Here is a 24,880-nt window from a genome sequence, read left to right as displayed (position 1 = left end):
CTAAAAATATATTGGATTCTGCTTCAGAAAGAAGATTGAATACATGTTATTGTAGGAGCAGTGTTTTAGATAGTTTAGGCAAGAAAGCAGCTGTTATGTAAAAATGTCTATATAAGTGTAGAGTCTTCCTTTGAGACAAATAAATTTGTTTTCTATACAATTGAATGCTGTTGGTTTGTTGGTTTTTTTCAATTCTTGATAGAGGCTCAGCAGTAAGCCTTGACCACAGAATAAATTCTTTATCCGTTGTGATTTGTGTACATTTGTCTTTTAAATCTGTTTAACAAAGTAGTGCAACAAATTTGGGATTAGTAACATGCTAGTTAGCTTTGCTGGAAGAAGCTGGGACCGAAAAATGGGGAAAATCATGCTTTTTGCATTAGGTATGATGAGCTGACACAAAGATTAGCTGTATCGTGCATTTCTTTTCAAATGGTTCCTGACCTCATGGGTGCAAGGAAGTTGTGATTCAGCTGTAGCAGGATAAATTTGGCAAAGAAAATAAGCATGGGTTTTGTGCTGATTTGTGCATTGGCAGAAAGATATTCTCAGCTTGTAGAGTTTCCTTTTACCTCTCACAAATTTAAAAATAAGGTTGATTTAGTGCCAAATGTCTTTTGTAACACATGCCCTTTTATTATATTTTAGTGTTCTTTACTGTTTTTAGTGCCTTTATTTTTCTCTGGATCTACTCTAACGCCTATGATATGGAGGGCTGTAAATGCAAGTAAATCAGGTACTGCTCACAAAAGTTTCTGATATGTTACGAAATACACATTTTAAATTTCAATAACATAAAATCTGGACTGTAAAATCCTACTTTTAATCTAGGCTTATTTGGTTAGGCTATGTTAAATCCACTCCTAAAAATACTCAAGCTTTTTTATATTATTATTATTTTCATTTGAGATCAAATCTCTTTGAACTATGTAGACACGCACCTGTGCTCGTTTTAATCCCTGTGTAGTTTTCATCAATTATCACAGCAGGCAAGAAGAAAATCAAATTGTAAAATGCTTTTGAAAAGTAAATGCATGCAACTTGGGGTTCGGGTTTCTGTTTTAATCAAACATCATCTGTATTCATGTTCTTAAGACAAAGCTGGGTGAGGGAGGACCACAAAAAGCCTTTTCTTGTTTTCACTCTGAAATATCTGAAGTGCTCTGCTGTATGATGAGTGTAATATGTTTGTGTTTGTAGAGGAAGGCTGTGTTATGTCTGTATATGCTTTTTTATTTAAGCTGGAGAAAATCTAGGTCAAGAGATTTCATTCTTATTAATAACTTAAAGCTTTATTCCTCAAAAATTATCCTCCATGGCTAGAAAGCTTCCTCGCTGGGGGAGCGAGCACTGTTGCTCTCCAACATAGACGGGAGCGTTTTCCTTTCCATTAGGGTGGTAAGCTGTTCACCTGAGAATCATAGAGTCATGTGGTTTTCAAAAGACCTCCAAGGTCATTGAGTCCAGCTGTTAACCCAACACTGTCTTCCGAGTCCACTGCTAAACCATGTCCCTGAGCACCACATCTACACAGAAGTAGGTATTGTGACTCTGTCGCTTCCTTGGGCAGACTGTTCCAATGCTTGACAGCTCTGTTGGTGAAGATTTTTTTCTATTATCCAGTCTAAACCTTCCTTCACACATCTTGAGGCCATTTCTTCTTGTCCTGTTACTTGATAGAAGAGACTGACCCCCACCTGGCTACAACTCTTCTCAGTAGTTGTAGGCAGCAGTAAGGTCCCCCATGAGTGTTCTTTTCTCCAGACTAAACGCCCCCAGCTCCCTCAGCAGCTCCTCATAAGACCTCTGCTCCAGACCCTTCACCAGCCTTGTTGCCTTCCTCTGGATGTGCTCCAGCACCCCAATATCTTCCTTCCCCTGTGTAACGTTGAACACCATCTCAGAACCTGTTCTTTGTGGGTCTGTCAGCGCAGGGCCAAGCTTGGGGCTGGGGATCCTTGGCATTTCCCCTTGCTTCCTGTTCAGCTCCATGCCATGTCGCCAGCCTCCTGACCCATGTGTGACCATACTCTACCCAAAAGAGGTCTTATGGTATTGGTATAACAAAATGGGCCAAGGACTGAATTGTTTTGCTTTCCTGAAAACATACTTCCCCATCAGCAAAATAAATGAATATGGAAGATTGCCAATTCTTGTAGTTCATTGGGAGATGATAAAACATGAAATCTCTCACTTGGCCTTGTCTAGATTTTTCTGTTCCTCTTCTTCAGCAGCTACTGCCCTGTGTGTTTAGCTGCACAGCGACTTGGCCTGGTATTACATATCTAAACTGGAAACACTGGGAAGAGTGCTGTTAAACTGGAAGAATAGATGAATTCTTGGCTCTTACAGATAATCTACTGTATTAGAGGTTTAAACAAACTTGGGGAAAATAATTGTATGAAGCCTTTAATTTTATCTTAATTTTTTGTGTCACCTTAGACCTGAAAGCAAAGGTAGTTAAATTAGGATAATTAATCATGGAATAACTTACAGAGGGGAATGTAATGAATTTTCCATCAATTTGCAAGTTATGTAAATCAAGATAAGAGTCTTCTCATAAACATTCTGTTTGCAAGCTATGGACAAAAAAAAGGTTAATTTAGATGCCCTTTGTGTTGGTATTTTAAAGTTGTTTCTGGGTTAGTTCCTTCAAATATTAGGATTTAGAACTTCAGTTTGTGTTTTGATGTCTGGCACTGTATGAAAGAGGGCAGACTTGAGGGATAAAAGGTAATTTTTAGTTAAAATGTTTGTGTTAGGGAAAGTCAATACAGGAATCCTTTTCTCCTGTTCCTGCCCAAGATCTTGTGGATGTAGAAGAGATTGGACAGGAAACTGTTTATGTGCTGCTACAGGACCCGCAAAACTGGGTTTGTGCAACAAGTCAAGAAATAGATTTGCTGCTTTCAGGGGAAATCTTTCTATATGTGGAGTTGCAACTCCTAACTTCCCGAAGGGAGATGTGCTGAAGCCTTAGACATTGTAGTCAGACCATGTGATTAATATAATTGCATCTTCTTTGTGAATAACTTCTATAGATGTGAGGCAGACTTTGAAGCAAGTCAGTTGACACCCACACAGAACCAAATTATAACATCCTGATTAAATTGCTATGCAGTGTAAATGCTCAAGTATTGTCAATACAAAGAAAGTTTGTTCCCAAGAACTCTTAAAGTGTTGAAATTCACTTGAAATTTGCTGGATTAAAAAGTTTACTTGCATAGTTAGGTTATTTGCATGTAAAATGAGCTAAGATTATCAGGATCATTAAAAACAAAACACATGAAAGAATAATGTAAAATGTGTTTTAGGAATACCTGTCAAATTCTGTTCACATCCCACATATTTTAACTTTTTTTAGTTAGTGATCAAATGGTGACTTTTGGGACACTGCTTTTTCTTGAAAATATAATAATACTCTGGTCTTTGTCAAGCAGATTGAAATATATTCTGCTTGAATTGCATCATATGAAACATTTTCTCAGCAGGGTCTGAGAAAGCATGCTTCTGAAAATTTATCTCCTTTTTATGATCACAGAGCAGTGGTAGATGCCACATCTCTGGAAGCATTCAAGGTCAGGTTGAATGTCTGAGCAATCTGATCTAGTTGAAAGTGTCTTTGCTCATTGCAGAGGGGTGGAAGTGGGTGGCCTTTGAAGGTCTCTTCCAGTGCAAACTCTTCTGATTCTCTGGTGATAACTGGTCATTTAAATGCGTTGTTTGTACACTATGTGAAGCTAGGAGTAGAAATTATAATACTGCAATAAAAATTAAGATAGATACCTTTTTAGATGTTAAACTTATTTTTAAAGCTTGTTCCTTCTGTTTATAGTGCTTTTGATAATTTGATTAATTTTGTGTATTCCACAAGCATCTGCTTAGATGCCTCATACTGTCCTTCAGAATGTTCATATTGGATGTTTGGGATTTAGTACTTGCTTGGGTGTCTTCATAAATAACTTGCACAGAATTTTCCTTAGGATCATCATATTGTCAACTTTCACAAGGAAGAATGCCATGTCAACACTTTATTAGCCTGTTGGAATCATCAAAATAAACATCTTTAGGGATATGTGGGTGCCTGCAGTGAAAAAAACCTGTTTTGATATAGAAAAATGTTGGGGTTTTTTTGGAGATATTTTTGTTACCCTAATGACCAGCATAATTTTCTTAGCTGTGGGTTCTTTTGAGATTCCAAAGGTTAACCAGTGTAAGTGTTAGTAGTCCATCTCATTATTAAAAAGGAACTTCGGGGTAGTTTCAGGATGAGTGACAGGATAGGACAGTCTCAGTTGCCCTTTGGCTTCAGGGCAGAGCAGCATCCTTGTTTCATGGGCTGATGACATAGACTCACTAGCAGCAAGCTCCCATGCACTTTTCCTTTTATGACTGGTGCTTTGAAGGGGCTATCTGCTTTGTGAATTCTGTTTCCATTTTGTAAAGCTGAGGCTTTTTTTTTTTAAATGCTCTGCTCTTTCCTTCTTCCCTGGACTCTGCTGTTAAATGAGGGTGAGCTGTCAAAGGAAGACTATGCCTGTGGCTGTCCATGGCTTTTTGTCCTGCATCTGGTGACATGATGTGACTGCTTGATCTTTTTCAAGTATAACAAAAGTGTCAAAGTTCTATGTTACCTAATGCTGTGCTGAGTTTTGGGGCTTTTTTAGAACACTATGAGATTGTAGTCTCTTAAGTTTTACTCCTGTTTTGACTCCGTTCGTCGGGAGGCTCAACTCAAGCTCAAACCCGTGGAGGTACTCTGCAACTGTTGCCCCTTTCATGCTTTTCCATAGTGACCTGATACAAGGTTGATAAATGTTTCTAAAAGAAGCAATAAATGGCTGAGTCCTCAGAAAGGAAGCATAAAGCCTTCTGATTCAAACTGTTGATTTATGCTGCTCTTAGCAGTAGTGGTTGGTTTGGCTGCTTGCCCCTTGCTTGTTTGCCAGCTTCCTGCTACTTGGAGATGAACAGGGTCCTGGATTTGCTTTCTCTGGGGTATGGAAATGCTTTGCCATTGCACCGAAATTCTGATTAGTAATAATTTGCATAAACAAGGAACAATTTTTTTATACCTAGCTTTAAACAAAGAAAAGTAATCATTTGTGGCATCTTATATATTTTTTTCCTTCTGTACAGAATTGCCTCAAAGGGCCTGTCTCTAAGCTGGAGTTGTATCAGTAACTATATTGCTGTTTGCTTCTCTGTTTCTCAAAATTGTGGTGTGCAGGGCAGAAATGTTGTTATTAAGTACCTCTGATGAAGGTAGGATTTTGCAGAGCTGGCACGTTACACTTAATTCCTGTTTTCATGACCATCTGCTGAGTAATCCTACACGCTGAGCCCATGGCCTGGAGATGGGCTCCACTTCTTGCTGTCCAGGGAGGAAGGCTTTTGGTAAGACATCCCTTTTCCATGGTGTGCCAGGCATGATGCAAGGACTCTTTCCACAGCCTCATTAAAGTTAAATCATCGATATCCTATAGCCAGCACTTTTTCCTGCAAGTGTGATACTGTTTTACTGTTCCTATCAATGATGATAGTGCAGTATTGGAACAGATCACAAGGGGAAGCAACAAACTCCTTGTACTTTGTTGTAGTCCAGTATTAGGTATATTTAATAAACAACAGTATTGGTTTAATGTAGTTTCTAGGAAAAGTTTTTAATTGTGTTCTCTGAGGTGTCTTGACTTGAGCCTTCCTGAATCCCCAGCCTGGTCAGTAGTGTGGGTCCTGGGGTACTCCCCAGTTGTACACTGTCCTGCTTTAAAACCTGGGTGTGAGAGCCAGGTCCCACAGCTTGGCTGGGGATAGGGATTAGGTCTGGCTGCTAAAGCAGGCAGCACATCTGTGACTGGCTGACATCTGCATGCCCTTGTACTTGCCTCTTTTTCAGTGTTGATATGTTTTCATAAATACTTCCGTATTCACTGTCTTGTCTTTTGGCAAGTAAGTTTTAGAAATAATGTCTGATTTATATCCTCTTTGTATTTTTGACCCTGTGGCCTGACCCTAAGTCAAAGCTTTGTATATCTTCTCATTCCCAGCAAAGTGGACTGTAGGGTTTTGTTTTGAAGCCCAGCTGTAGATTTAGTATTTCCTATCATGGGTAATGTGTCTGTTTCATGTCTCTTATTACTAACATTTCATTTGTTGATTGATTTAAAGTCAAAACTGAGGTCACCTGTTTGTATCTTTTCCTCCTCCAGCTGTAAAACATCCAAAGAGAAACAATTACAGTTGAATAGTCAGGAACCAAGTTATTCTTCCTGGTTGTACTTAGTTGTGAAGAAATAACTAACAGTCTGAGTATGAAGCAGGGTAAGCAAGTGGATGTCCTCAAGCAGAGATAGAATAAAGATTAAAGTGAATTCTTGCTGCTTTGGGGTTTTAATAACTTGCTGATGAAAAATCTTCACTTGGAAACTTGAATGTAGAAATGTGGGCTGGAGAATCTTTCATGCCAGAGGAAAATTCATCTTTACGGGCTGTAATGTCCATCTGTGTTTCAGTCATTTGTAATGAATTGATAAATCAATGACTGTTTACCTCAGCTGATTTCTCCTGCTAGTTGTCTCTTACTTCTTATGAAGTGCCTAACCTTTTTGGGCCTAACACTGCCGAAGTGTTTTGTTTGGGGTTTTTTTTGGTGGGAATTTTTTGGCTGGCTAGGGGATGGGCTGGTGGGGTTTCCTCTGCATTTGCAGCTGTCTCATTATTAATACTTGTGTTTGTTCTAGTTCTGAAGCTTATGTAATAAATTCAGCTCTTGTGTTGGCCAGTGAGCAAATAAAGGTGACCTAAAACTCTTCCAAAATATATGCATGGCTTGGTTTTCTGTAGCCATTTGGCACTTTCTTGCTTCGTGATTTCCCGTAGGCCTGATGGAAGTGTCGTACTGCCTCTAGTCATACAGGTACTTTGGAGAACCACTCTTGCAGTTCCCTGGCATCATTCCCTGGCAAAATTGTTTGGGCAGGTTTTGCTTCAGCATCTGACTGTGGGTTGAAAACCTGAGAGCTGCCTTGATCTGATTATTTAATGGAATTGGGTGTCACTTTTATTGCTTTGAATGTTGGTCATTGTCCCTTGGACACACCCAAGGGAGTGGGAACGCATCTCAGATGGGGGTTCACTACCAGGGAAGGTTAGGATTCTCATGTCTCTTGCACAGCTTATTTTATGCAGATCCAAGATGATGGATAGATTAGAGGCTACAGAAAATTTGGTTTATACTTTGTATAAAAATCCTACTTCTACTATGGCTGGATTTGCAACAAAAACAATCATAAGTCCAAATCTGAAGTCATTAAGGAACATTTATATAACTTTGTTGCAAAGACATTTGAAAGTGTCTATGTATTCTAGACTATCATTCTTAAGATGATAATGGCATCACTGTTAAAAGCTAGAGAGGAGTGTCACCCCTGTTAGATCTAAAGTCTGTCTCATGCATAGTTTTGCTTATATTTCTATGCTTTTCTTATGCTTAGTAGATTTCTAATTCTGCCCATTAAGTGCTGCTGATTTTCAGAAAGCTTGTTGTTTGTTAGAATTCAGGCAGGCAGTGCAACATACGTGTTTCCCCTTTGAGCTGCAAATAATTAATTGCTCTCATGTATATTTGCATCAATGTCTTGTCTTCAGATTTTTCCAAATAGCAGGCAAAGATGGTGATAGCATATGGTTGCTTCTAATGTTTGTTCCAAAGTCAAACCAATTACTTATCTTGCATCTTATGAACAACAAAGTGGTTTTGATTTCATGGGGACTATGAAAAATTAGTAAAGCTAAATGGCAAACTGAAAAGCAGGACAGTTCAGAATTTGGATTATTTGTGGGGTTATACCCAGGCTGTCATTCAGAAACCATTATATTTAGGAAGTAACTTTGAGAGACAGAGTATACTGACATCTTCCCTGGATCATCAATAATGTCTCAGAGAGTACATTATTTTTTGAAAATTTAAAAATTAACTATTTTAATGATATCCTTTTTGGTAGCTTCATTGACTTTTTAACTGATAGAGAATTCACTGAAAACTCTTACAAAAGGTGTTATTTTGTCTTAATTTCAGCTTCTATTCCCTATTTTATGGTTCTCTGTAGTGTTTGCAGTAATAAGGCACTGTGGCATTTTCCTATTCCCTTTCACAGTGAAAACTTAAGAAACCAAATTGTTTTGAATAAATTTTCTGGTCTTATTTACTTACAATTAATCATGGTACCAGGCCCCTTCTTCTGGTGTCACTTTATGCTGGTTTTGGCTGGGACGGAGTAAATTTTCTTCATAGTAGCTGGTCTGGAGACATGTTTTGGATTTGTGCTGAAATCAGTGTTGATAATACAGAGATGTTTTTCTTATTCCTAAGCAGAGCTTGCACAGTGTCAAGGCCTTTTCTGCTTTTCACAACACCCCACTCTTGAATCATTATTGCTTTTCATCATGTGCCTCATTTTCCTCTTTTTGGAACCTTTCTTTGAACCCTTAGTTGGCTGTTGCCACCAAACTCAGGAACGTTCACAAGCTTACAGGCTTCTTCTTTCAAGTCCTTTGGCAAGAGGTCTGTGTTCACAAAGACTGAAGAGGGTAGGAAGTGGTACATTAGCATATAAACACGGTTCATAAATTCCCAGTTGCAGTTTTTAGTTGGTACCCCTTGAACTGTGCTTTCAGGTCCCCACCTGTACTTTCCATCATCTGCTGCTTTGCTGTGCAGTTTCTTGAAGGAATGGTTTTCTATAAGAATTGTGTTTATCCTCTTAATAGCCACCTGTCTTAGCAGACCTAATTCTGATTCCTTTTTTGTTTGTTTGGCATCTGACTGCTGTTTCTCAGGTGCACAAAGAAAGTGACAGCATGGAAACCCATCAGGTCCATCCATGCTGCTGCTTTGTTCAAGTACTGTAATTTCTTTGCCCTTCATTCCCCTCTACAACAATTTCTTCCTCAGAAAACACACCATCTTTTTGCTCATCTTTGGAGCCCTGTTTTACTAGGCTGCCTACTGATGCTCAAGCACTCTAATTACTCTGTCAGGATGTCTATACGTATTTTCATTTATTTTTTAACTTTAGAAAAACAAATCCTATCCTGTAAAACCAGGTAATGGGCTGGCCAGAAAACCTGGTTTTCTGTGTTCTTATTTTTTTTGTTCCTATTATGTTTTCATAACTGATACAAACTGTAAATTAAACCCTTGGTGTTGGAGAGTAGAAAAGAGAGTAGCTGAGAATGTGGGCAGAAGACTAATAAAGGTAAAATGAATATCTGCTTTTTGTATCTTCTTGCAAATATATTTCTCAAAAACAAAGTATTAGTGTGTTGAACTTAGAGATCTGCTTCTAATTGAAGCTTTGTTTCAGTATAATTAATGCTTAGAAGATTAGTGCACTTTTATACTTCTGCAAATGTACTGTGACTTTCCCTGACAGTGGCTAGATAGCTGTGCTGAACCAGTCTCCTAGTGAGATGCTCATGGCTGCAAGAATGGTGGTAGCAAAACCTTGAAACTTTTAAAGATGTTGCTACCTTCCAGTTGTCCAGTGGATGTAACTTCTGCTTGGGAAAATTAGCAGTATTTTCATCAAAATTTGCAGGGAGTAAAGCTCCTCTTAGTATCTTATAGGTGTCTTAGTTTGCAATGAAATTTACTAGTCTTGATCTGAATTGGGGTGAATATTTCCAACAGCTGGGTATCACATCAGAAAAAAATGAATGTTTTTCTACCTCAGAAGGAAAACCTTCAGTACTGAAGATACTTTTTACTAGCCATCAAAAGCAATATAAAGTAATAATTAAAGTAGTGGTGTGTGAAGTATGAATGTATTAATCTTAAATTTGATTCCTCCATCTTTTCAGGGGCTTAATGTTGAATATGGGAACAGATTACAACTTAGTCTTATTATTGATGTAAATGAAAATAAGTCAGTCTACAGGTGTAGAAACTGCCAGAGTTAGAGGATATGGACCCTTTCTAACAAAACACTAATATTTCTGAAAATGGTGTTCTCTAAATTGACTATACCTTTTAATTTATGCTTGATGTGAGATTTTTATTTGAAAATTATAGAGAGATGTGAGAATAGTGAGTCTGTACATGCAGCCTGTGAAAATGTAGGGTCTGCATTAAAAAGGTTGAACAGTTTTCAACAATACTCATTGCTAGATACTTCCTTGTTTCTAATTACGTATAAAGCTGAGGTCTTCTCTGCCTCTTCTGCTTTGTTAAATAACTTTATTCTCTCACAGAGGTTTGGCTGCAGCATTCATGTCTTTTTTTTGACATAGAAAGTATATCTTACTTATTTGAGTAGCTAGGTTCCTCCAGCTGCCTGGTTTCAGTTCCCTGACTTATGCTTCTCCTCCATGACAGAGGTTAAGGTAACGCCTTACCAAAGCAGCAAGTTATCAAATGCTTATTAATCACATGCTGCTGAGCTTCCATATCAGCTTATTTCTTTCTAAGGAAATCCTACATTTTTAAAGACTTTAGTTTGGAATATGGAAACCTCATGGTAGACTTGAGTCAGGTTTGAAGGTTTAGATTGATGCCTTTGGGATTATTAGAATAAGAGTGCCATTCATTCATTGATTCATGAATCCTTCTAAATTATGTTTGGCTTCTCTTCCATAAGATGTGTATTTTTGTAAGTATTAAAACTTTGATTTTATACTTAGCAAGAGAGGAAGAACATAGCAATTGAGGATGAAAAGTCCTTTCAGAAAAAAAAAGCCTAAAGACTTGTTGATACTGGACAGCAAAGCAGGAAACTACATGTGTCATAAAAGGCTCCAGCGTGTTGGGTAAAGGCTGAAACTCAGGATGTAGTCTATAAATACAAAACAGGTTCATAAAAATATTTTAAAGGTGCAGTTCTGAGCACTTTAGAGAAGCTGACTGATAACTGTTCAGCTGTTTGATATAAATATATTTGTGCAGATGCATACACACACTCAATACAATATTTTAATCTTTAAACATCAATATATTCAACTCAATGATGTTTATTTCCCTTATGAGACTGGTAACATTGCTAACACCAGATATAAATTTGGGACCATATTTTTTTGCAGATTCTAAACCAGCAATTTAGTGGAGAAACAGAAGAAAATGGACTCTAATTTCAACAGTCAAAATGGAAGGAATTTGTGAAGCTGAATATTTACCTGCACAAAAAGTCACAACCTTTTTTCCCTACAGTATTTTGTCACAAGTTTTTGTTTTTAAACAGTACATCTAGCAGTCTTCTGGGGATTTTGGGAGTGTCTTCTATCCTGACCAGCTGATAGCTGTTAAAATTTGTCACTCAACTTGAAAATAGAAGTGTTTGTACTTGAACTTGCTCAGGCTGTTGGCCAAGCGACATGGCTGGAACAGATTTACTAGCTGCAGCTAATGACCATGTTCACTTTTTTTCCTTTGACTTGTCAAGTATGAACTTAAAGGGATCCTTTTGCTTACACAGTTGCTTTGGTTTTTAGACTGAAATGACCATCATTCAGAATTGCTGCTTAAAATACAATAATTTGGATATCAGAATAACTTGTAATAGTACAAGAGTGTGTTTCTGGCTGATTATCTGTTGTTGTGCTTTATTGTACTGAACAAGGAAAGGTTGACTTTTTTTTTTTATTGCCATGTTTTAAATTTTTTTAATCTTTTACCAAATACCAGAATAACAATACTACAACAGGCTCATAATAGCTGAGTACCTGTAATGCTATGCCACTCTGAATATGCTTATGCCTTCATCTTCCTCTTGTTTTTTTTTCTAATTTTAAATATTTACATGCAGATACCAATCTGTCTGAAATCCCCCTGTTGTTACTTGTTTCTGTTGTACAACTATTTCAAAGGCAGTCTCCCAAGATGAGACTTCATCCACCCACCCAACACAAACAAACTCTTATCTTCAGTGTACTATTGTCAAGACCCAAACTCACTCAGATTTGATGTTAAGATCCAAAGACTGAGTGAAGATGCCCAAAGTAATTGGAATCTGATGAATATTGCTGCCTGTTTGGTTTGTTAACAGTATGAGACCAAAAATGGTTTTCTTGAACTTGTGCTTAAGCTGTTTCTGGATGTATTTTGAGATTTTTGTTAAAGGAGCCCTGTGTTTCATCTCATGGTCTGTTACCTGACTCCAGTCCTGTTTCCAGACTGAATAGCTGATTAGAAAATTAAAGTAATTTGAAACCACTCAGAATTGTTAGCTTAAAGGAAGCTGCTGTGCCATCTGCTTGTGCCAGTAAGGGTGCTGGACCACATACTGTCAAATAAAACCAAACCACAGAAATCTCATGTACCCAAGTACTTTTCTGTGTGATTAGAGCTGGTCTTACCTCAGGTGGCATTTTGAGAAAAAGAATATAAACAGGGATTTAGGTCACAGCTTGTAAACTACCAAATTCTGTATGGTTGTTTAGCATGTAAAAAGCAGTGGTGAAACACATTCATTTCAGGAGGGCAATGTTGTTATCCTCCCCTTCTGATGGTGGAATTTAAGGATTTTTATTTTTTCTGAGCATAAGACAGTGTTTTAGAGTGGACTTTTAACAAGGACTGCTTTGTCAGCTGTGTGGAGGTCATCTTCAGGAGGGCTAGGTGGTGTTTCTTGCCTGCAGGGGCGCAGGAGTATGTGAGTCCCTTAAGAAGATGATGTGTCCCACTCATGCTCTTTGCCCTGAAGCATTTCCATTGCATGTCTCTGAGCAGTTTCAGTGTGGGGAAAATAATGACATGAAAGAAATATAGAATTGATACCTGTAGGTTACCTGTTAAATTTCAGAGCTTGGAGATTATGCTGTTGGGACTGGCATTATGAAGGCTAGAGACCATCTATAGCTGACTGAATGCTTGTCCAGTATTGCTAACACCTTTTGAAACCTTTAACTCCAAAAGAGATGTAGGGTTCTAATTTTGGAAATTTACATTGTTTAAACCAAGATGCAGCCTTTAATGACACAGTTCTCTTATCCATTCTCAAACTGTGGCTTTGATGATGAAGCTGAATGCCTTCCCTGTTGCTGTGTCTCCAGGCATTGCTGCAGGGAGCCTCTGGGAGTTCCAAGGCGAAGAGATCTGCCTTCATCTGGAGGCCTCTGCTAAAGGTGGAGACCTAACAGGCCAGACAGCCTTAGCAGGAGTTCAGAAGTCTTACACCAAGGTAAAGTGGTTCATTTTTCAAGCAAATTGAATTGTCTGATACAATTCTCAAAATAAGTATTTTTCTTCTTGTGTAATAAACACTCAAGTGCATCTCTGAGCATTCTCCTTCTTTTGTGTGTATAGCTCCTTGCTACCTGATACAAATGTTGTAATAGCAAATTCTGGGGGAGGGGAGAGGAAAACAGCATAATATGCATTGTAGGTTAGAGCCAGAAGTAATTCCTTAGATTATTAGTAAGAAGATACATCTACAGTTCTTTGTTGGCAAGGGAACAGGCTGTTTCTGAGCTCTACAGCATGCTCTGTTTTTAGAAACATATCCCACTTAAATGCCACATTCAGAGCTCGCTTTGAGTGGCCACAAAAATATGGAAACGCTCTCTGGTATCTTCAGCAACGGGAGAAGAATGAGGTTTGTATATGATGATTTTCTGTTTATCAGCACTGTGGTAATTTCTTAGCATCCACAACCCATTCTTGCTTGTACAGGAGAAATACTGATGGGAGAAAAGGACATGTGACCCCAAGAACATTGTTGAACTTATCAATGTTACAGTTGCACACACTTAGGGAGATTTGACTGTGCTATGAGGTTTTTTTTGCCAAAATTTTGAATGTAGTGATGATATATGCAGGATCTTTCCTTCATACTGACAAGATTAATTGAACTAAGTGTATAGAGTTGGCTGAAAAAAGTGAGTAGCAGTGGAAATGTTTCCTACAGATTTATATTTAGAAGCACACAGGTGCTTCTAAAGTTCTGTCAACTTCTCAATTTTTAAATACTACCTGTTGCAAGGTGCTACCTTTGTTGTTGGAAAGCTTCCTAAATGAATATTTCTTGACTCACCTGAGAAGAACTGCAGATTTTTCTAGTTAAGCCTTTATTGATCTTAATTTAAACTGAAATTAGAGCTCTGAACTAGACCTAAATTCATTGTCCTTCCATCCATGGAATAAAATCAAAATTGGTGTTGAGTTCTCCCATTAGCAGGGTCAGTGCTTCAGCTCATAACCTTCCCTCATGATCTGCTGTACACATCTGGGGGTGAGTGCAGTAGGCACAGTTAGGCCCCCTTTGCTGCACCATGCCCTCTCTCTTTGCTTCATATTTCTTGGATTTCAGCTGCACTCATGTTTCTCCAGTCCACTAGCAAGGTCATCTTGAACAACTGAGGACACTGTATTCAAACCCTGACAGAGCAGAAAAGCTGCTGCTGATGATTACAAAGTTATTTCAAACTGAAGGAAAAAAACCCATCCAGAAGTACTTATCTCTGTAACGTTTCCCTTTGTTACATTTGCCTTAGGAGTACACAAAGCAGTACAAGTTGAGATAACCATACATTACAAAGACACAGCATTTCTTCTGGGAGTTATTTAAACATTTATTTATTTTTGAAGTGCAGTTTTATGCATTGAGAGAGTAAATACTTCACAGAAGCTATCCTCATAACCCCATGGGATGCATGGATGTGTCTAGGTGGGATGGTGGTTGGGTTTCAAACACAGCAGTGTTAGTGAGGTGTTGGGTTTTGGTGATATGCAGCATCCATGAGTGAAAGGCAGCCTTGAACACTCTCGCTGCTTCCAACAAGGCAGTTTGTTCTGTGCCTCTCTGTCTCGTTTTCCTTTGTTGGAGGGGTTTGTTGCTAACTAGAAACACATGATATGAGACAGCCAAATGTTCTGGTGAAAATCAAGGACACTTCATAGCTGTGAAGATTTTATATTTGCCCTAGATTTTTTTTTTCTTTCCTTTTCCTCATTGATGCAGCTGTAAGTGTTGTAAATTATATGAATAATTGATCAAGGAGTTCTTGTTACCTCAAATCCATGTTATGGTTACTGCTTTTTAAAACTGTGCTGCTCTTTGTTTTACTACAGCATTGCTCCTATGCTGTTCTGTGTGTGTGGTTTTTATAGCCTTAAAGTTTTTTTCTGCTTCTGACCCTTTGCTCTTCCCATCTTTCCCCTTCTCTGCAAAAATGTGTTCTTTCTGCTTCAGTATATTCTGTGATCTAAGTAAAAAGCAGAGTCCTTTTTAATAGACAGCAACACGTTTTAAAAGCCCTTCCCAGCCCTGGGAACTGTGCAGTGCACACATCTGGTTTCACATAAGCATGAATTGCTGGCTTCACAAACACGGAGCATGTAGTCCTTGCCACAGAGTTAGCTAAAGTGTTCTGTAACTTGAGACTCTATTTGAAATAAAAACAAAATTGTATAGCTTCTTTACCATGCTAATGGAAAACATTTAATTTGCTTTTTTCAAGCCAACCAAAAGTATGACGCAATGCTGCTCAGGCAGATTTACAGTGCCTTTTCTTCCCTAGAAATCAATACGGCTTGGAGGGGCTGCTGTGGGAGCTGGCTAGCTGACTGCAGTCCAGCTGCATTCAAATGTAAACTTCTGTACCACAAACCAGAACTGGTGATTTTGATTTATTCAGGCATCACCGTATCTCTGAGATTGTGGTGTTGGATTTTATTCTTTGCTTTATTGCTGTTAATACTAGATTGGATTTCAAAATAGCAGGTTCAGCGGGCTTATGATTTTTCTTCATGAAATCATTCAGTGATTTTCTATGTTTCCTGAATTGCAGTACTTAGGTCTGTGGTAGTGATATCAGCAAAAGCAGATCTACATACATGGCCATGTGTGCCTTTCAGTGGAGTCTTCCCTTCCCCCCCCCACAAAAACAAACAAAAGAAGGGGCAACACCAAAAAGCAGGCCCTCATTCAGTGTGAGCATTAAGGGCTAGCATAAGCATTTTCTACTTTGCACAGAATAAGCCCTGAATGTTAAATGTTGTTCGATTTCTTTCCTGCTAGAAGAGGTAAAATGCAAGAGTTCTTTGTGAGCCCAAAAAAAGTTTTCAGAGGAGAAAGTGAAACCAACAGTGCAGATTTTCATAGTACACCAACTACTTTGCCTTTGTTTCCTTTCTGATTCCTCACTGTCTCCACTAATAGCTTTGGCTTTATTTAAACTCTCCACTATAAGAGGCTGTTGATGTTCCTGTCCTTATTTTTTTTCCTTAATGGGATTTCATTCTTGCTTAAAAGCTTTACTTCTGGCAGAAGGTCTTCTCTAGAATGGCCCTTGGGGATCCTTGACACTGCTTTTCTCCCTGAATGCTGTGTTTCTTTGGGAAGTCTGTCCCTGGCGGTCTGTGTCCTGGTCATACCAGACACAGTTCTATCAGAAGAAAAATCACAATTTGATTGCTAGCTTGCCAAAAGGACATTTCATCTTCTTTTTAAGAAGAAAAGTTCTACCTCAATTTCTCATGCAACTGTGATCCAGGTTTTTTTAGTCCTCCATCCATTTTCTTCTCATGTACTTAACAAACCCATGGTGAGTAAACAGCTTGAGAAGTGTAGAGGAATTGAGGTCCTTTTTGCAGGGATGGCTCAGGATGTCATGGGTTAGCAAAGAGGCACAGACACATTTTGGAAATACGTTTGGCCCATAGGTTTTCTGTTCCAAAGTGCTTGTGAGCATGAAAGGTTTGTCATTATAGTTTTCCTTTTGCCATCTTCCTAGCACTGGCAGTCCAGGCTGGAGTATGCCATAAAGACTTCTAAAGCTACACTTTGAATAAAGCTTACATTTACTGCAGAATATTTGCTTTGCATGGTTACAGTACAAGCACTGTATTCCTGTGTAAACACTGTAATGAAGTTGTTAAGAAGAAAGGAAACACTTAGAGCATTTGCACTAAAGTTCATGGAGCATGAGATAGCTGCGCTTAGGATGCTGATACTTTGAAGGGATTAAAAAACCTTCTCAGAAATAAACACAAATAACATTCTCAGACTAGCAAAACAGTATGCAAGTGGTGAGAAGAACAGCACTAATTATTATGTAGAGAATAATCTGGTTTGAAATGCCACAGTGGAATCCACTTTATGATCTGACCTTCCTACATATGAATTGAAAAGCAGGAAAAAGTACAGGGCATGACCTAAAAATGGTAGTCTGGAAGCTTCTTTAGGTGTGTGGATCTTATTTTTGTCTAGCCTGAAATGTAGTTTTTCCTCTTGAGTCAAACCTGAATAAACTGGTTTAAGTGTTTGTGTTGTCCTCATGGTTCCAGCTCTGCCAGACATAGCTACTTTATTTTAAGAATTGCTCTTACTTGGAATTTGAGTCCTACTGGAAACAATATTGTCAGGAGGCTGCAGTCTTGCTGTTAAGAAACTTAAATAAGATAAGGCTAATCCTATTGTATGCTTCTACTTTCGGAGGTAGTGTAGAAACTTGCCTTTCCTAGCTAGGGCACCATACCATTCACTACCTGCTTTATGGGATTTCTCTCCCTTTTTTCTTCTGAATTGCTGGTTTGGCTGGACATTAACATTCAAAATGTTTCACACAGTTGTAGATGGCATTATACTGTACCAACTTTCAGACTTAGAGAAAAATAAACCTGCTCTTGTTTTCTACAAGTCAAAGAAGGTGAGAGAAAATAAATTTACCTATAGTCTCTTTGATTGTACCCAATTTAGGTTTCTTTTATACAGAATGTTTAACTTGTTTCATTTATGTATCAGTAGAGATAGAGTATGGATTAGGATACTTAATACCTGTGAGCTTTTGCTGACATGATTTATAAATTTCAAAACCAGAAACACTTTGCACATAGTAAGAATTTTTGTATTGTCATTTTGGATTGGTGTTGAACCAAACTTCATTATCCTGCTTCAGGAAGAGGTAGTATTGGCTATTAAAAAACAACAACAACAACAACAAAAAAACCAACAACAACCAAATATAATAATTCTCCTACAGTTGTAGCAGGGTAATCTACTTCCAATATATCTTCTTACCTTGATCTTTTGCATTTAGAGATTAAACTGCAAAATTACTTCAGAATGAGGTTATCTTTTGAGTTGTCTAAATCAACCTTAGGTTTCTTAAAACTTGCAGCATAACAGATGATTTGTAGAGAATTAGGCTGCTCGAGTATATGTTCTTTGAAATAAGTTGGTTTAGAAAAGGCACCCTTTTCAGGCTCTCCTAAAAATTAGTTACTCTGCAAATCATTTAATCCTAGGCAGTGGTTAGATGTCTGGGTGTGGGTAATTAGCAGTTGTCTCTGCTCCTTTCTTCTAAAGGACCTGAAACTTTTATAAGACCAGATAGTTATCTGTAGGTTTTGACTCACTGGGAAGATCTTGATTAAGAGTAGAAACTTTTTGTTGTTAAAACAGCAGCTGACTTGCTGTGTGCCCTTGGGCATGTCCTCTTGACTTCCTTGCACCACTTTACTATTGTATCCACTGCTGTTGTCACCACCATAAAGTTCTTTGTAAGCCTGTAATCAAAATACAGTTGAAGCTGATTGTTATTCTCAGTGTACTCAACTTCATTTGCTATGCGGTTCTGCATATGGCAGTGTAAAGCACAGTGGAATTATGCAGTTTAATCTATAAAGAATTTACACAAAATAAAACCACCTTGTACAACCTGTATTAGAGTAAAATAGTTTTGAAAAAAAAAAACCCAAAAACAAACCAAAACACACGGAGTTTTATTTTGGATTTACCAGAGTATAGAAATACTGCTAGTGGGGGATAAAGCTGTTTGGTTAAAAATGGGAATGCTAGGACTATAAAAGTTGAGAGGGGAAAAAAAATCTATTCTAGAAGGGCTACGTGGCAGTCTTAATTTGCCTGAGTCTTTAGCAGAGGTTTTCCACTTCGGTTTCTGCCAAGCAAATTAAATTTGTGAAGAGAAGCTAAACTCCAAGGGTTGGACTGTTAGTATCTTTTGACAAGGTTAATGTGGTGAAGCAGAATATTGGTAATAATGAGCTGACATTTAACAGTGGACCAGCTGAGAGATCCTTCTGTTCCTACGTAATGTGAAGATTGAGTGTCCTGTAAGCTTATTGTTTTATGTTTTGTACTTGCTTTTGCATGCATGCCAGGACATGCTCTGGGAAGAGGCATAAACTTTTTTCCTTTTTTCTTTCACAAATACATTTCTTTCCTGTCTAGAGCTGGAAAAGAGGAGCACAAGAGGGGTTTTGTTAAATACAGCAAAATCTAATTACAGCTTGATTTAAAGCCACATTTACACAATGGCTGAGGGGTGAGTTCACTTCCACAAAAACAAACTTGTTGGCTTCCTACTGTGCATCGGGGAATGTGAAGATGCATGTCCTGGAGAGCAACTGCCTCCCTCTGCTGGCACCAGGTTTTCTTACGCTGTGCTACAGCTCTGCTGCATGATATAAAAGTACAACTGTACTCCTGTATGAAAGAACAGTGATGCATGAATTCACAGGAGTGTGCTCATCTTACTGGTTATGCCACAGGTAATACATGGGACATCACGTGTTCCATGTGATAGGCCTGATGTCTGCTTTCCACGACCTTGTTCCTCTAAAGGAATGGTTGTTTCCTTCAATATGTATCTTGAACAGTTATGTCCCTGGTGGTTCACAGGGAAATGTGAGTGAACAAACTACATTTTCTCACCATTGTGGTTTTCCAGTGAGCACCTCTGGAAAATGCAAGATCTCGTTTTGTTTGCCTGCCGAAGTAGCTGAAAATGTGGTTTTCTTTCTTCAATTGGTTCAAGTGTTCTGCTGTTCTTTTAACTCAGTTTCTCAGATGACAAGGCTGCACATCTCCAGCTTAGTGAAAGTTCATCATTTGTAGTAGGTTTTTCACTTCCAGGGATACCTTTTGCTCAAGAACCCCATCGCACGTGGTTTCATAACAACAGTTCGTAGTTAAGACTATGGTCTTTATTCTTCCCTGGTTTTTGGCTGATGACTGCATTTTTAGCAGTTTTTTATTATTGAATTTGCACTTTGCTGCTACTACTCCTTCCATTTCTGCTGCTCTAGTTCATAAGAATTGGAATAGCAGAGTTTAGAGATTAGGTATATGCATTGCCACTATCTAGAAGAATGAGGCTCAGTGGAGGTAGAAGGTGGCTGCTGGTGAGACTGAAGTTGCTGTGCTGCCCAGCAGCATTGCTGAGCCGTGTTTGAAAGCTGCTTAGTGAAAAGATTTGTGTTAGTGAGAGGCTGGAGCAAGTGGGTTGGCGTACATGGTAAGTCTTGGGGAAGGAGGAACCAGGCACAGGGTAGGTGGGGAGGGAAGGGGTCACTGATATTCACAGAAATGAAGGAGGGACACAAAGCTTGCCTGGAAGAAAGCATTGCAGACACACTGATGGAGAAGCAAAAGTAGAGATGGAGGGCCTAGCACGCACAGCATGTGGATGGAAAGCCATGGAGGGAGATATGGCCCTATGACCTGTGTGTTTGAAGTAGGGTTAGTGTTTCAAAGTCCAGAAAAGAAGAGGGATACAGATCTGCAGACTGCTTATGAGAGAAGCAATGAAATGAGAGAGTCTGGCAGGGTATTTCTGGCCATGAAAGAATTACCCAAAGTTGTTGGTTTTACCAAGAGTTGGTGTGCCAACATGTGAAGAAATGTAAAGTTGCAAGAGGTAGAGAGAAGAGGGGACAAGATCTTGTAAGATGAATCGTTCTTTCACCACTAGGGTCATAGGGCCATATCTCCCTCCATGGCTTTCCATCCACATGCTCTGCATGCTAGGCCCTCCATCTCTACTTTTGCCTCTTTTCTTTTGATTGGTGTCAGCTCATTTCACACTTCTCAGAGTATTTCAAACCCAGCCATATTATTGTGATTTTGGTGAACAATATCTGAAATTGCTGAAGGGGAAAAAGAGGACCACAAAACTTGATGTGATACTGAGAGGTGTCAGTGAATGAGAATCACATTCCTATGTATAGCTCTATGCAGCTGCACTCCAAAGACTCCAAGAAAGTCTCTTTACCATAAAGTCATACCCAGGGAACTCTGTCCTTCTTAATCTTAGAATTTTATTCAGTTTACACAAACTTTTATAAACAGCAAGTCACCATTTCTTGCTGCTTGAGATATTTCTGGGCTTTACTTGGTCCTTGATGGAATTTCGTTATTCAGAGTTTTGCATTTTCTCAGAAAATTAGTCATGTGAAGGTCATCAGCTGCAGAAAGAGAAATAAGTTGTCTTTTTCAGCACTGTTTTGTCTGCTTTGTATGTGGCTTTCAAACCTTACGGTGTCCCTAACTGCTAGGAGGATCCCCTTATAATTTAGCCTTTTCCATCATACAGTGTTGAAGTTCTGACCTAGTAGAGAAGGAAGATGAGTATTCATCAAGATAAAAAAGCACTCAGGTCTCACCTTACAGTAGTCTTCTCCAAGCCAATACAGTGAAGAAAATGCTTATGGGAAGGAGAATATTTGAGTACATTTATGAGTGTCCAGGGATCAGAGTCAATGTTTTGTTTGGCTGCCCACAGAATAGTGACATTCACACTGCAGCACAGTATCCAGTGAAGCACTCATTGTCACAACCTGTGTAGTCCCTGTTCTTTGTCTCCCAGGTGGCTCTGGCAGTCACTGCTGGAAACCACACAGATACCTAAAAGAGTTGTGTGGCTTTTGCATTGTCTCATGTCAGCCAGGAGTTCTGCAGTTGTCTTCTCAGGAGGAGATGACTTGAAGGGCAGAGGTGTATGGATCGCCTGTCCCTTTTCTTCTGATTATTTTTTAATGTTAAATGGTTACAAAAAGCCAACAATCAACAGTTCTAGAAGATCCCAGCTGCTAGGCAGTTTTGATATGCAGAAGTATGAGTTGATATGAGTTGCAAGCTTTGTTCTTTTGGAAGCTTTTCCTTTAGCTGTGACAACTGTAAAGTTATTGTCCTAGGAGATGCTCAGATCTTCCAACCTCACCCCTAGTAAATTAACTGACTAGGTGTTCCTGCTATTTCTTTGGTTGATACATATTCAGAGATAATGACATTTTCAGCTGTATCAATTACCAGAGGTACACTGTCAAAATACAAGGTATGTGATCTTATTACTTTCCTGAAAGAGCCATAAAACCTAAAAACAACCAAATTCTGGCCTTGTAAAATTTTTATACAGAAAATTAAAGTTAAATTTGTGAAGGATATTCCAAAAACCTGTCATATATGAGAGAGGTTGTTTTCTTTATTCTAATTACAATGGATATTCTCTCTATGTTAAAAAAATGTAACTCCTTTGGTGAATTTAATTTTTATTAAACCAAAAAGTTTTTTGGGGCCCTGTCCAAGTGAGAAAGTTTTGAGGAAGAATTGAGAAATGAATTTTTGAGAACAGAATTGAGGCATTGGGTGGGATAACCCTTCTGTTGCATCCACTAGATATGGTTGCATAAGGGACTTGATGTACCAAATGTGGCCGGTTGATCAAATTAATCAATTGATTGCTGATCTTGAGCATTGAGTGCCCACTGTGGATTGTTTGCTGAAGCCTGGTTAGTGCTGACCAGTAGTGATATGGGGCATTTAGTTGTTCAGAAGGCAGTGGCTACATGTTTTCTGCACCAAGAACTCCTGCACCGCTTCTTCGTTCAGGAAGCAGCTCTCTTTATCTGCAAGGTAGTGAGCCATAAGTGAATTTCCAGTGGAGGACCTCAGTCCTGGAATTTCCTCACTGTCATTGCCCATTCTGGATTTGTCTCCCAGCTCCAGAAGTACCAAATGTAGTTTTTCAAGATAGTCTTTATCCTTCCACAAGGGCAGCTAATGTCATGGTGGTGATAGTGGGTGATCCGGAATTACCTGCTCTGCAATAAAATTAAATGTTTGCACCTAGGCCTGTTTGTTAGAAGTTTTGTTGAAAGAAAATAATCCCTATTTATTTTTTTCCAGAGGAACTGGTACTAGGCTTTGTGATCTCTTGAAGTCCGAAGAGTACAAAGAATAGGAAACAAATTCTCTGTGAACTCTTTTGCAGCTGATTCTATTTTTCCATTGTTGTCCCCGAGTCCTCCTGCAATGACACAATGTAATGAGAAGAGCTTGTTACTCCCAACAATTAGCAAGTTTCTTATTAACAGACTTCTTAACAGACTGATAGATAAATACACAATTTATGTGCTAGATAAATACACGATTTAGGAGCTAAGTCAGCCTTCCCTGATTTGTGTGTGTTGACATCTTCAAAATAGTTTTCTGATCTGTAAAGTATTTTCCAGAAAGAAACCTGGTTTTGCATAGATCTGTTTTATACTGTTTAACAAAAAAAAAAAAGTTTAAAAATAATATCACTGTGTCTCTTTTATTGCTGCTGCCTGTTGCAGCCACAATTTGTAATTCATACTAGGTTAGGTGCTCTAAGCTTTCAAAGAGGTGAAGTATTTTCTCCTATGTCGTACAAACAGTATTTGATCAGAAGCACCAAAGAGTGAACCACTCAAATAAAGAAAGACCAAAATACACGACCTCAGGTTACCTCACAGTAATTTCAATGTGATTTAAGTTGTCTTTATCTGGAACTGTTTGGCATTAAAGTGTAATCAGTCTGATTTCCAAGCTCACTATATTCGCATCAGTTGTAAATGAAGTCTTGTCTTGACTGTGGATTGTTCCTGTTGGGTTTTGTCTTCTGTAGAGCTTTCTGTTTGTCATCTCTCTTCTCTTTCTGTGTTCTACTAACAAGAACAGGTTCAAAGAAATTAATAAATCTATATAAACAATGCTTACTTTGCAGGTGTTTCAAGTTGCATCTTAATAACTCATTTCTACAACGTCTTTTGCATTGCTCGTTCACTTTTTTCACTGCAGTAGGCAGCCTGTAATGAAAATGTTGACTCACCTGAATGATGTCTCTGTTTTCTTTATTCTCTAGATCAGATTGCAAGATAATTTTAAATTACAAGTATTAGATCACATTTCCTTGGCCAATTGCTTTTGATTATACTAAGTTACTGCACTCACCTATTTAAGTCACAGTCAACATTTTAAATATCAGTGTTAAGAGAAGCAAGAGAAGGTGTCCTAAATGATGATTGCTACATATCTTGTTAACTTAATGTTTTGAGTCTCTTCAAATTAATGATACTCCTTGTATTAAAGAACATTGTAGAAAAAAGGAAATTGATTTGTCTTGTAACAAAAAATGCAGGTAATCTTTGCAAGGGGTGTAGGGCAGAAGGGATCTATGAGATGCACCTGGATATGCACATAGTGTAGTCTTTCATTATTTTATAGATTGCATGACAGCAGCCTTTAATTTTTGAATGCTTTAATTCTAGTGCAGGTACATAAATGACTCACCAGTTATCTGAAGCATCAGGTAACTATACCGATCTTTAGCTTTGTTCCATCTTCTTATCCTTGTTTCTATCTTCATTTTCTCAGTGGTAGGCTACAGTGAGTTTAATTAATGTTTAGAAAAACAAAAACCCAAAACAATGTGGGAAGTGTTCCCAAGTGTTCTCACGAATACAGCCTCTGCAGGCTTTCTCTTGGGATGGTCAAGATGTGGAGGTCTCCTTACACAGTACCTTCAAACACCACATAACTTCACCCCAACCTGCCAATAGGCTGCACTTCTCAGTGGGAGATGATACTATTTTTAAGAAGAGATGTCTCCTCTCTGATACTTGCAGTGGTGCCTTCATTTTGGTAGTTGGTCTTTGCCAAGATATGACCCTGGCCTTAGCTACAATTCCCCCTCCACTGAGGCATTGCTGTGTGCCACAGAGCGTGGTGTTTAACCACAGTAGGGGGGTCAGCCCTTCTAGCTAATCCTATCAAAGTGCTGAATTGCAGGGGTTCAGACAAGAAATCAATACTCTTTTTCCATCTGATTGCCTCGAAGACTATGT

The 24,880-nt window shown here is 38.6% G+C and overlaps 1 protein-coding gene across 1 annotated transcript in view; it reads left to right on the top strand.

Moving 5' to 3' along the window:
- Nucleotides 1-24,880, top strand: part of FAM110B (family with sequence similarity 110 member B) — a 113,842-nt gene that overhangs the window by 17,424 nt on the left and 71,538 nt on the right. Inside the window, exon 2 of the mRNA XM_039703061.1 lies at nucleotides 13,045-13,172. The gene's annotated coding sequence lies outside the window, so the exon portion shown is untranslated. The remainder of the gene's footprint in view (nucleotides 1-13,044; nucleotides 13,173-24,880) is intronic.

The sequence above is a fragment of the Passer montanus genome, unplaced genomic scaffold, assembly GCF_014805655.1.
Source record: "Passer montanus isolate IOZ18808 unplaced genomic scaffold, ASM1480565v1 scaffold16, whole genome shotgun sequence".
NCBI lineage: Eukaryota > Metazoa > Chordata > Aves > Passeriformes > Passeridae > Passer > Passer montanus.
This window is presented reverse-complemented; position numbering and strand designations above follow the sequence as displayed.